Consider the following 12,423-nt stretch of genomic DNA (forward strand, 5'->3'; position numbering starts at 1 on the left):
AGCTCAACCCCCTCAACTCTGGTATCAGCCTAGTAAACCTCCTCTGCACTCCCTCCAAGGCCAAAATATCCTTGCGTATGTGCGGTGACCAAAACTGCACACAGTACTCCAGCTGCGGCCTCACCAATGCCCTATACAGCTGCAGCAAGACCTCCCTACTTTTATATTCAATCCCCCTCGCCATGAAGGCCAGCATCCCATTAGCCTTCCTGACCACCCGCTGCACCTGCAGGCTGGGTTTTTGCCCAGTGATATGCAGCTTTTTCAGAATATGCAGCAATGATGGAGCCCAGTGTGTCCCAGACAGGAACAGCAGAATGGTAAGAACCCTTTCCCATCCTATCCCTACTCACCCCTATACCCATCACTATATCCCTGACTACCCCTTCCCCATCATACATTAATGTCTTCGCAATCCTTTTACCCCTACCTCAATCTCCTACCCCAGCCTACCCCTTTCCCATCCATAACCCGACACCAACCTACCCCATTCGTATGTCCCTACTCCAATCTACCTCATCTCCACCCCATTCCCTATCTCCAGCCTATCCCTTTTCCATACATACTATCACCCCAACCCATCTGCTGATCCTAGTTTAACTCACCCCTATCCAAGCATAACTTATCCCTGTCTAAAATCCAGTGCAGCCCCACCCCGTACTCTTTACGATAAGTTAGCACTTACAGGAACTCTCAGGGCTTAACACTAAGAAAACACCTGGGTGCCAGAAGTGACATCACCATGCAGCGCACGTGGGTGCGGGCGACCAATCAATAATAATCAGAGTCAGCGGAACCGCTGGGTGGGGAGCCAGCGGGAGCAGGGGGCGGGGGTCCCCGGTGAGGGCCCAATAGGAAACTGCGGAAGGGGCAACGAGGGAGCGGACCAATGAGAACACAGAAAGGCACGGCTGCGTGGTTTATGGACCAATGGGAACCATTGTAGGTGGGGTCTTGAGGCGGCTAGTCGAATGGGATTCTTGGTGGGCGGTCCGCGCGGCTAGTTAACCAATAGACGTGGAGATAGGCGGGGCCGCGAGGTCAGTTGACCAATGGGAGTGGAAATGGGCGGCTCCCTCGGTGGAGGCTCCGGGTGGCGAGTGAAGGAGCGCGCGGGCGGGTGGCGTCGGCAGGACGGCCGGGTGTCGCTGAGGTAAAGAAGCGGCCGGGTGGGTATGGGACTGGATGGTGTTGGACTTCACCACGAAGAGAGAACGCTGGGCCCGGTGGTGAGAGGGGGATCCGGGCTGAGGCCGGGCTTCCCCGTTCTTTACTGACGGTGGAGCCGTTTGACAGGGAGCGGGGTGAGAGTGCAAGAGGGGCCCCGGCCGGGATTGCCCTCGGCCTCCCCGTGGCTTACTCCCTCAGCTTTCCCGCTGTGTCCTGTAGGGTTGTTTGGGGCCCAGAGTTCAGTCATCACGATTCTATCTTTTATTTTAATGGGACTTTTCACTAACAGCATTCATAACGGAGATTCCCTATGTAAACATGTCACACTGTAGTCACATCATCCTTCCAGCAGAGGAATGACCCCGGTACAAGTGTCAAGTTAACATACATTATCTATAATTCACTACAAACTATGATTGAAATATAAATGTGTATTAATAGATTTCATCATCCTGGTGAGCTGAAATAATATGGGGGACACCACAGAGTAACTGCTGTAAGGGATCTGAATGAGTTGTTTCCGTTTATCATCCTGGTAATGTTTTATATATGCAATGGTTGGTTAGTGCAATGATGCAAGCAAGAAACAAACATAACTAAAAGTAGTATGGTTTCAATAATATATAGTGCAGGGTGGTTGAAGGCATTTCGAAGTCTGTAATTTGATTTATTCCTTGTGCATATATGTAGCATCTCATCCAGTTTAGTTTTAGTGGATTATTTTGAGGAAATATAAGTATGGATTGTAATGTAAATTATTTTAAGTCAGTGTGGACTTCAGGGAAAGTTTGCAGTAATGTGAGGCATGGAATGGGAATATGTGATGCTCAGAAGTGGTGCAGACAAACAGAGAATGTGTGTTTTCATTGGAGTATACTGATCAGGAAGGTCTGTGTTCCATGGTTGGTACTAAATTGACCTTTGAGAATAGGATTACTTTCGTTTGCAAAGATTTTAGCTATTGATGTTCATCCAGTGATTCCTGTTGAAACATATAAGTGATGTTGGAACGTTTATTTGCATTGACACAGTGGTTAGCGCTGCTGCCTCAAAGCACCATGGACTTGGGTTCAATTCTGGCCTCAAGTGACTGTGCGGAGTTTGCACATTCTTCCTATACCTGTGTGGCTTTTCTCTGCGTGCTCTGATTTCCTTCCACAGTTCAAAGATGTACAGGCTAAGTTGATTGGCCATGCTAAATTACCTTATTGTTTTTGGAGGAATAAGTATGTGTCGGGGGATTAGCAGGTGAATAGTAGGGTTATGGGAGTTGGGTCTGGGTAGGATTGTTGTTGGTGTAGGCTGGATGGACTGACTGACTTCCTGCACTGTCGGGCTTCTAAATTGTGATGGTCTTCACTAATAAGTAATCTCTTCTTGCATTAGAACACATGTAAACTGTTTTGGACCATCCTGTGGGTGTGCAAGGTGTTATGTAATTCAACTTTTCTCTTTAAAGCACAGAAACAAGATTTTGTTTTAATGCCTCCGTCTGCACCCTTTTTTAAGAAAGAAAAGACATCTAATGAGACCAAAAGAGAAAATGCCGGAAAAACTTAGCAGGTCTGGCAGCATCTGTAAGGAGAGGAAGTAGCTGATGTTTTGAGTCCACGTGATCCTTAGCCAAATCCAAAAGCCATAGAAAGTGGGAGATATTTATATTGTGGGATGAGGGAATGAAAGAGGAGTCATAGCCATAGAAACCAGGGAAAAAGACTGCTAAAAGCTCTCGACAGACAGAATAAATGTTGTGAATGGCCAAATGACAGAGAAGTTAGAATGAAGATGTTTGGGTGGCGGTGGCGGGAACGGATGGGACAGAGGTGAAATTTAGAAAAAGGAAGAGAGAATACGTTAAATTGAAAGAAGTGCAAGTGAAACGCTGCTTAACTTGGAATGAATGTTTTGGACCTTGGATGGTAAGCATAGAAGAGGTAAAGGGACAGGTGTTACACCTTCTGTGATTGCATGGGAAGGTACCATGAGTGACGGAAGAGGTGATGGGTATAGTGGAGGAGTGGACTAGGTTATCCTGGGTGGGGGGGGAAATGGTCTCTATGGAATGCTGACAGGGAGTGAAGAGAAAATATGTTTGGTGGTGGCATCACACTGGAGTTGGCGAAAATGATGGAGGATTATGCTTTGCATGTGAAGATTGGTGGAGTGAGATATGATAATGAGAACAAAGGGGCCTGTATCCTTGTTCTGGGTGGGAGAGCCCCGTCAGCAACTGTAGATGGGAATCCACGGTTGAGGAAAATGAAGCACATCTTAAAAGCACCACTTTGGAAAGTGGCATCGTTGGAAAAAAATACGATGGAGGCAAAAGAGCTGAGAGAAAGGGATGGAGTTCTTACAGATGTGTGGTCCAGATAGCTATGGAAGTCAGTGGGCTTACAATGGATATTGCTAGATAGTCTGTTGCCACAAATGGAGACAGAAAGGTCAAGGAATGGAAGGGAAGTGTCTGAGATTGACCAGATGAAGGTGATGGAGGGGTGGAAACTGGAATCGAAGTTGACGAATTTTCTGAGGTCTGGACAAGAGCATGAAGCGGCACCAAAATAGTCATTGACGTAGTGGAAAAGGAGTTGTGGGAGGGGACCTGGGTAGGCTTGGAACAAGGAATATTCCATATATCCCGTAAAAAGACAAGCGTAGCTTTGACTCATGCGGGTAACCATTGCTACTCCTTTGGTTTGGAGAAAGTGGGATGAGTTAAAGGAGAAGTTGTTGAGAGGTAGAATGTGTTCAGCCAGGCGGAAGAGAGTGGAGGCGGATGGGAATTGTTCAGGCTTCTTTTCAAGAAAGAAGCGAAGAGCACTCAGGCCGTCCTGGTGTGGTATGGAGGTTTCGAGGAATTGCATGTCCCTGGTGAATAGGCGGTTAGGGCCTGCAAACTGAAAACTGTCAATATGATGCAGGGCATCAGAGGAATCCTGGATGTAGGTGGCGGCAGAATGGACCAGGAGAATGAGGAAGGAATTAAGGTAAGAGAACGTAAATTGAATGGGCAGGAGCATGCTGACACAGTGGGTCTACCAGGACAATTTTTTCTGTGGATTTTGAGAAGTAGGTAGAAGTGGGCAGTCTGGGATTGGGCGACTGATGTTGGAAGCTGTGGGGGGAAGGCATCCAGAGTGAATGAGGTTGGTGACAATTTTGGAGATAGTGGCTTGATGTTCAGTGGTGTGGCCATGATTCGGAGAAGACAAGAGGAAGTATCTGAGAGTTGGTGCTCGACCCCTGTGAAATAGAGGCCAGTCTGCCAGACGACAGTAGCATCTTGATTTTCAGTCAAGATCATGCAATTTACGTACTCCTTTGCCACCTCCCTTCAGTGATGATATCAGAAAACCTTTCACGTGAGAGTCTGGCTGTTATAATTCAAGATTTTTCACAGTTGGTAGATAAATTGCTGTTTTCATAAGCAGTGGTTTTATTCAATTCAATGGCTTATTGAATTTTGATTTTACTATTTTGCATGGGGAATGTTAATTTATTCAACAGCTGAACAACGCTTTGTAGCAGCAGTTATTACAAAGCAGTGCAATATTCTGGATTAAGTGTGACATGAAAGTAGTTTGTGACGTTAAGTTCAAGATTTAAAAAAAATCATGTTTAGTATTACTGAAAGCAAATGGGGAAATAAACAGGCAAATCACAAAAAAATTGGACTGCTTTTCTCTCCACTGCTTCCCTTCCCAAATGGTAAGCTGCCACATCCTTTCTCCAGTTTTGATAAAAGGTTTAGGATCGTATCATTGTGCTGTCTTTTCTCCTTTTCAGTGCTGATGCAGTTGTTTTATATTTCTTGTAGTTGCTCTTGTTATCAAAGATTCAAAGGTTCACAAATGTCTAAGAGATTTGTACTGTCTTTTTGTAATGACTCAGGAAGCCCAGGAAAGAAACATAACTTAGTGCAGGATGCAAAGTTAAACTACCACTGTGGTGTGTGTACGCAAGTCCCTACCTGGGACGACCATTAAGCAGGCCCAATCCTGAGCCTGCCTTAAAAAGGACAGGTAGAGTGTTCCAGCCGGGTGGGCCACTGTCTGTGAACTCGTACTCAATGAATCCCACAGGGAGATCAGTAATTTCCCCAGGACCTTGTAGGGATTATCAGTGCGTTGCTCTGTTATGGAATCATTTTACTTGGTATTATTTTGCTGCAAATAATTTCTAGAATGATTTTTCCCCATTCATTGAGTTATAGAATGGTTACAGCACAGAAGGAGGCTACTTGATCCATTGAGGCTATGCTGACTCTGAACAAGAGAAATTTAATAAGTTCCACTAACCTACCCTTTCCCTGTGGTCCTGCAAAGCATTTCTCTTCAGGTGTCTATCCACTTGCCTTAAAAAATAAGCTTTCATTGAACCTACCTCCATCACACTCTGAGGCGGTGCATTCTAGATCGCAAGCATTTGCTGTGCAACATAACTTTTTCATATGTTGCTTTTGGCCTTTTGCCCTCAATGCCCTCTGGTTCTCAACTCTTCCACCAGTAGTAGCATCTCTTTATCTATTTTGTCCAGACTGCTCATAGTTTTGAACACCTCTAACAAGCCTCCTCTCAACCTTGAAGGAGAACAATACTGAAGTCCCTCATACCTGGAACCTTTTTTGCATCCTCTCTATTGCCTCTCCTATAATTGGACACAATACTCTGTAAAATTTTGGTTTGTCCTCAAATAACGTTTCATAGTAATTTCATTGCTTTGGTACTCCATGCTTCTATTACTAAAGCCCAGAATCATGTGCTCCTTTTTAATTTTTTCAACCTGACCTGCTACCTTCAAGGATTTGTCCACATAGAACCCCCACAGGTTTCTCTATTGTTGCATCCCTTTTCGAATTGTATCCATATTGCCTTTCCTTGTTCTTGCTGCCAAAATGAATCACTTGTCACTTCTCTGCATTAGATTTCAATTGCTGCCTGTCCATCCGTTCCACCACCCTTTTGCCTTCTTGGAGTCTACTACTGTGCTCCTAACAGTTCACAATGCTTTGTTTTGTGTCATGTGTAACATTTCAAATTATGCTGTATGCACTTAAATCTAAGTCATTAAAATATGTCAAGGCAAATAGTAATTCTGGCAGTGGCCCTTGGGGAACCCTGTTGTACACCTTACTTCAGTCTGAATAACAGCTGTTCAGCGCCAGTGTTTCCTGTCAATCAGCAAGCCTCATATCCATGCTGCCACTGTCCCTTTTTTCCATGAACTTTAGCTTTGTTGGCATACTCATTATGTGGCACTTAATCAAACATCTATTTGAAGTCTACAGAGACCACATCTACCACGTAACTTTCGTCAACTCTCACTGTTACCTCACCAAAAAATTCAATCTGGTTAGTTAAAACCAATTTTCTTTAACTATTCCATGTTGGCTTTTCTTAATTGAATTACAATTAATTGTCACGAGATGAGCAGAAAATTCCTGTTGTCACATATTGGGAAAATGGAAGCAGTTGTTTTCAGCTTCTACTCCAAAATCTATTCCCTGACCCCATTTTTCTCTCTGGTTACTGTCTGAGATTAAACCACACTGTTCACAACCATGGTGTCATGTTTGGTCTCCAGAGGAACTTCTGACCCATCTTAGTGATATTGCCAAGACCTCCTGTTTACACCACTGTAAATGGTTTGGTGGTCACGCTCTGAAGTGCTTTGGCATGCCTTGTAACTGGAAAGGTACTATAGAAATTCAAGTTATTTTTTCCAAGTGACTGTTAATTTTGTTTCGGATTTTCATTTCTGAAACCTTTCCTGGCAATGACTGGACTGATCTCTAGTTGCTAGGTTTGTCCCTGTCTCAGCTTGTCTAATGTTGATGCCTGCTTTTGTTACTTCTAGAGTTGATTATTCCACTTGCTCTTGAACGCTCACATTACACCCTCTGTAAACTTGTGGTTATCCAGAATTTTGCTGCCTGTGTATTAAATTGCACCAAGCCGCCTCCACCCATCCATCCATGGTCACCGACTCATATTGGCTCCTGGTCATGCAATGTTTTGACCTCAAAATTCTCATCCTTGTTTGTAAATCCCTCCATGCTCTCATCCCTCTTCATCTCTGTAATCTTTTCCAGCCCCATAACCCTCTGAGATCTCCGCACTCCTCTGATTCTGGTCTCTGGAGCATCGATGATTTTAGCCTGTCCCATTGGTGGCTGTGCATAGGTCCTAAACTCTGGAATTCTCTTAAACGCCTCTGACTTTCTACCTCAGGTTCCTGTAAGATATTCCTTAAAACCTATTTCTTTAACTGAGCTTTTGGTAATTTGGCCTAATATCCCTGTAAATGGTTAGTTGGTCACGCTCTGAAGTGCCTTGGCATGCCTCATTACTGGAAAGGCAGTATAGAAATTCAAGTTGCTTTGTCCAAGTGACTGTTAATTTTGTTTCAGATTGTCATTTCTGAAACCTTTCCTGGCAATGACTGAACTGGTCTGTAGTTGCTGGGTTTATCCTTACTCACTATTGTGAACAGTAATTGTGTAACAGTAACTTGGTAATTTTCTAGCCCTCTCGCACCACCTCTTTGCCCTCCATCCCTATATCTAAGGAAGATTGGAAGATTCTGACAGTATCTTCCCAATTTTTATCCTAACTTCCCTCTGCATCCTTGGTATCTGCCCAAATTTGTTCATATGTGCTGGAAGCTGATGATTGTAGCCAATCATGTCCTCACTCAATCTCTACATATGTGCATTCTGCACCAGGGGCGATTGAAAAGGCACCAGGATTGGAAACTCTACCTGATTTCTCTCACTTACAGGGCAGCAGGTGCCAATGAAACTTTTCCCCCAAATTGAGGTAAATCCACAGGTCAGAAAATAAAATAAAGTGTTGATCAGAATTTAGAGTTGGGAGCTGGATTGTCCTTGACAGTCTGGAGGCACTGATGAAGTGTAACACCCTGCTGAAACCAGCTAAACAATAAAACTTTTTTGTTTAAAAAAGTTTTAAACAAACTTTTTTGTTTAAAAGTCGCACCATACAAGTGAAAGATATAGTTTGAACAACCACGATTTGAATAATTCAGCATTGATACATTTATATAAATGTTGAACTTCTTTTCTAAAAACAATTTCTAAGATATTCTGGTGTCTCCCATTCCTCAAAACTATCGAACAGGAAGAGCAGTTTCTGTAGTGATCAGATTTGCATCTTTTTATATTTGTTTTAAACCATACTATTATTTTGCAGTGTTTTTACATTTTTTGAAGAGAAAGGTGTAATCAGAAATGTGTCTGAATATCAGTTCTCAGTGAATTAATGACAGGTTTATCGCCTTGATTGTATGCATCTAATTTTTGGTTTTGTGCCTTAAAGTATTACTGTCGAGGTATTTAGTGGAGCTTAATATCTTTCTCGTGTGGCTTTGAAGTGTGACTACCATGTGTTATGTAAGCAGCAGCAGATATCTTCAGTTCTAGCATTGTTCTGAAATCTTGAACAATTCCAGTTGTGAAATACTTTCTTTCCTATATTTCTGGCTGAGGTAATAGAAGGTTGGGGGAATGGTGCATACCGTTTAGCTAGTTTTATACTTCATCAGTGCCTCCAGCCTGCCCCCAAAACATACATACATGCACACGTGCACACATATACATAATTTTTTAAAAATACTGAGCTCAAGAGGAGATTGAATGTTAAGGTGACCAAAAGCTTCATGAAAAATTTAATTTTTAGGAGGGTGGCATGGTGGCACAGTGGTTAACAATGCTGCCTCTCAGTGCCAGGGAATCCAGGTTTGATTCCCAGCTTGGGTCATTGTCTATGTGGAGTTTGCGCGTTCTCCGTGTGTGCATGGGTTTCCGCCGATGCTCCGATTTCCTCCCACGGTCTGAAAGAATTGCCGGTTTGGTGCAGTGACCTGAACAGGTCCAGAGTGTGACGACTAGAGGAATTACACAGTGTTAATGTAAGCCTACTTGTGACTAATAAATAAATTTTACCTTTAAAGGTTTAAGGAGAAAAACAGGTTAGAAGGAGTAATTTGTAGAGTATGGATCCAGCTACCAAGGAAGGAAGGATGGGGGGAACGTGTACTAGAGGCCAGATTCCGAGGAACAGAGTTTGGGTGTGCGTCAGTGGTTGGAGGAGATTAGAGCATGGCAGGGGAGAAGTCATGAAAGCTACAAGGATGCAGACTTTCAGTTTAAGACATAAGGGAATGTCAGTGCCAATGCCAGTGTCACCTCTGGCTCAGTGATAGCACATCCACCACTAAGTCTAAAGATCATGGAATCAAGTCCCACTCCAGAGGACAAAGAACTGAAGGAGTGCTGTAATGTCTGATGTGCCATGATTCAAGTGAGATGTTAAATTGGGGTCTGTCAGATTGTAAAAGATCCTGCAGCATGATTTGAAGATGCGCAGGTGAGTTCTCACCAGATGTTCTGGCTGACATCTAACCAACAACTAAAAAAAAATTTATCTGGTCATCACTTCATTGCTGTTTGTGGGAGCTTGTTGTATACATATTGGCTTTTGCATTTTCTGCATTACAATTGTGATAAGACTTTAAAAATATTTAATTGGCTTGAAGGCACTTTGGAATGTTCTAAGGCTGTGAAAGGAGATAAGTGAGTGCCAGTCTTTTAATGTCAAAGGTGGGTGAGCAGGACTTGATACACTTTACGAAAGAACTATATGGCAGAAGATAAGAAAATATTTTACTTTTATGATATTTTTGTACAGATTTGCATCTCCTGTATCTTGAATTATTGAGTTCATCTGGAACAGTGTTGTTGTTGTTCTCTATTGCTTAACAAGTTAGATAATGATATAATTGGCTAATATTGTTTCTTTTCTTTGCAATCTCAGATTTTGCTGTTTATGCACTTTTGAACCATTCTACTCATTCCACTGTTACTGATTAGCCTATCACTCTTGCATGAAATAGGGTTATGAGTAGTCACTGGTGACATGTATTATTTAATCTTGCATGTTTTTAACAACAAATGTGATATTATGTATAATAATTACTCTCCTTTTTAAACTATATCCATTTTCTTGGCACTGAACAAAGTCCTATGCAGTCAAGTAAGATGTAGTAACAGCTAGTGAAATAACAATTTGTCAAAAATGCACTTAACTGAGTTCCCAGATTCATTTGATATTAAAGTTACTGCAGAAGCACATGATGTTTGAGGAATTCACAACTTCCAAAACCCAGATAAATTAGACACTCTTGGAGGTGGTCTCGTGTTTACTTTTCAGTATACTGTAGACCTTAATTTGGAGCTCGTATACTTGGTCACAGCTTTTGTCCCTTCCGAGGGTGGCACTTGGTGAGAATCAAACAGCAGTGAACGTACAATGGTTTAGATTTCCTTGGAGCTGGGTGTCAAGCTCTTGTAACGAGCCAGACAACATGTTTCTCACAGCGGAGCTGTTTTGTGAACAATACTTGCAACCTCATGATGCCCATGGGCTCAGAGGAGATGCTCCTACTGTGTAACCTTGAAGACCACTCTCTCCTTCTCCCTCTTTACTGCCCGTTACTCTCTATTTTTAGCCTTCATCTTGGGTGCTTATTTCCGCTAGATAAGAACGTCCAACTTTCATTTCAGTTGGTTAAGCAGTTTGAGGTGATTTTGTTTGTGAACAAAACATAATCTCTTGTTTTATTTACTGTTTTACTTAGTTCCAAGTGCTAAATATTTTTTAAAAACTAACGTGAAAAGTGATTGGCCATCTGTGAGACGAATTTTCCAAAAACTGTTCAAGGTATTAATCAGAGTTGTGGATTTTGTGGTGCATGACACAGTGATTGTCACTCTGTTCTGCCTGTTATGGAATCAAACCATTACCATCTGCAGGAATGTAAGACACAGTAGAGTGCTTTCAGTCACTTCTTGTTTTAGAATAGAATGAAATAAGTGTCACGGGTTTTCTGGTAATGTAAGTAAAGCAGAAGTTGTACAGAAAATGAAACCACTTGGAATTTGCATATTTGATAATTCCAAGATAATTCCAAATTGCAGTGATGGGCAATTAAATTTCATAGATTGCCTGTGACATTAAAAACAATTTGACGGTCATTATGTTTTTACTAATGAGATGCAATGCTTTTGTCATTGGATTCTTATCATTGGAATGGATAGTGAAAATATCTTTTTGTCCTTCGAGTAAAGTAGGTTCGCCGCTTAACCTTAAAACTGATTTGGGCTACAATCAGATTATCTTGCTTCAGAACAGTACAGTACAACAGTATTTTAAATTCAAATACTTGTATGGGCTTATTTTCGCTTGGTAATTGCATCCAACATGGTATAACACAGAGATTTAAAATATTCACTGACATAAACAGGCTTCTGTGCAGCAAATGGAGCAGCAGCCTGCCACTCACTAAATAGCACAATGTTCACTGCAAATTGTGCCTCATTTTTCCAGTCCCATTTGAGTCAAGAGTTTTTCAAGAAATTTTGACTTCTTTACATGTCAGCACCACCATAAATTAGGGCAATTTGTACCATACCCCTTAGCCCAAATGACGCTTCCTGAGAAGTACTTTGGATATTGTTTGTAACTTTGAGCTTTATAACAATCACGAACGAAATATTCTCTACAGCTGTCTCTTTTCTTGGGCAATGTTAAAATTTCCTGTCAAGCTACAAATATCAGTGTCATTGTGTTAGAAAAGTGTATTTGCCAATTTAAAACCTGTTGATCTAGGAACGTGTAGTTTATAAAATGTTATTGCACCATAACTGCCAGAGCAGCGGCACAATAGTAGTGTGTCTAATGGTTGCCTTGTTACTATAATGGCTGCCTTATTAGACTGAGGAAGAGTAATTTTGCGAGTGTGATTATTGGAACATAAGAAATAGGAGCAGGAGTAGGCCATCTGGCCCCTTGAGCCTGCCCCACCATTCAATAAGATCATGGCTGATCTGTCGTGGCTCAGTTCCACATTCCCGCCCTCTCCCCATAACCCTTAATCCCCTCTCTTATCAAAAACCCATCAACCCGCGTCTTAAAAATATTTAGCGAGGTAGCCTCCACCACTTCAACGGGCAGAGAATTCCAGAGATTCACCACCCTTTGAGTGAAGAAGTTCTTCCTCAACTCCGTTCTAAACTGCCCCCCCCTTTATCTTGAGGCTGTGCCCCCTAGTCCTGCTGTCCTGAGCGGGAAGAGTCTCTCCACCTCTATCCTATCCATCCCATTCATCATCTTATACGTCTCAATGAGATCTCCCCTCATTCTTCTAAACTCTAACGAGTACAAGCCTAGT

The 12,423-nt window shown here is 42.4% G+C and overlaps 1 protein-coding gene across 1 annotated transcript in view; it reads left to right on the plus strand.

Moving 5' to 3' along the window:
- The first annotated feature begins 1,092 nt into the window (after window positions 1-1,092).
- klhl13 (kelch-like family member 13) overlaps window positions 1,093-12,423 on the plus strand; it is a 245,933-nt gene continuing 234,602 nt past the window's right edge. Inside the window, exon 1 of the mRNA XM_080187352.1 lies at window positions 1,093-1,153. The gene's annotated coding sequence lies outside the window, so the exon portion shown is untranslated. The remainder of the gene's footprint in view (window positions 1,154-12,423) is intronic.

This window comes from Carcharhinus amblyrhynchos, chromosome 4 (assembly GCF_965287045.1).
Source record: "Carcharhinus amblyrhynchos chromosome 4, sCarAmb.v2.hapA, whole genome shotgun sequence".
In the NCBI taxonomy this organism is placed as follows: domain Eukaryota; kingdom Metazoa; phylum Chordata; class Chondrichthyes; order Carcharhiniformes; family Carcharhinidae; genus Carcharhinus; species Carcharhinus amblyrhynchos.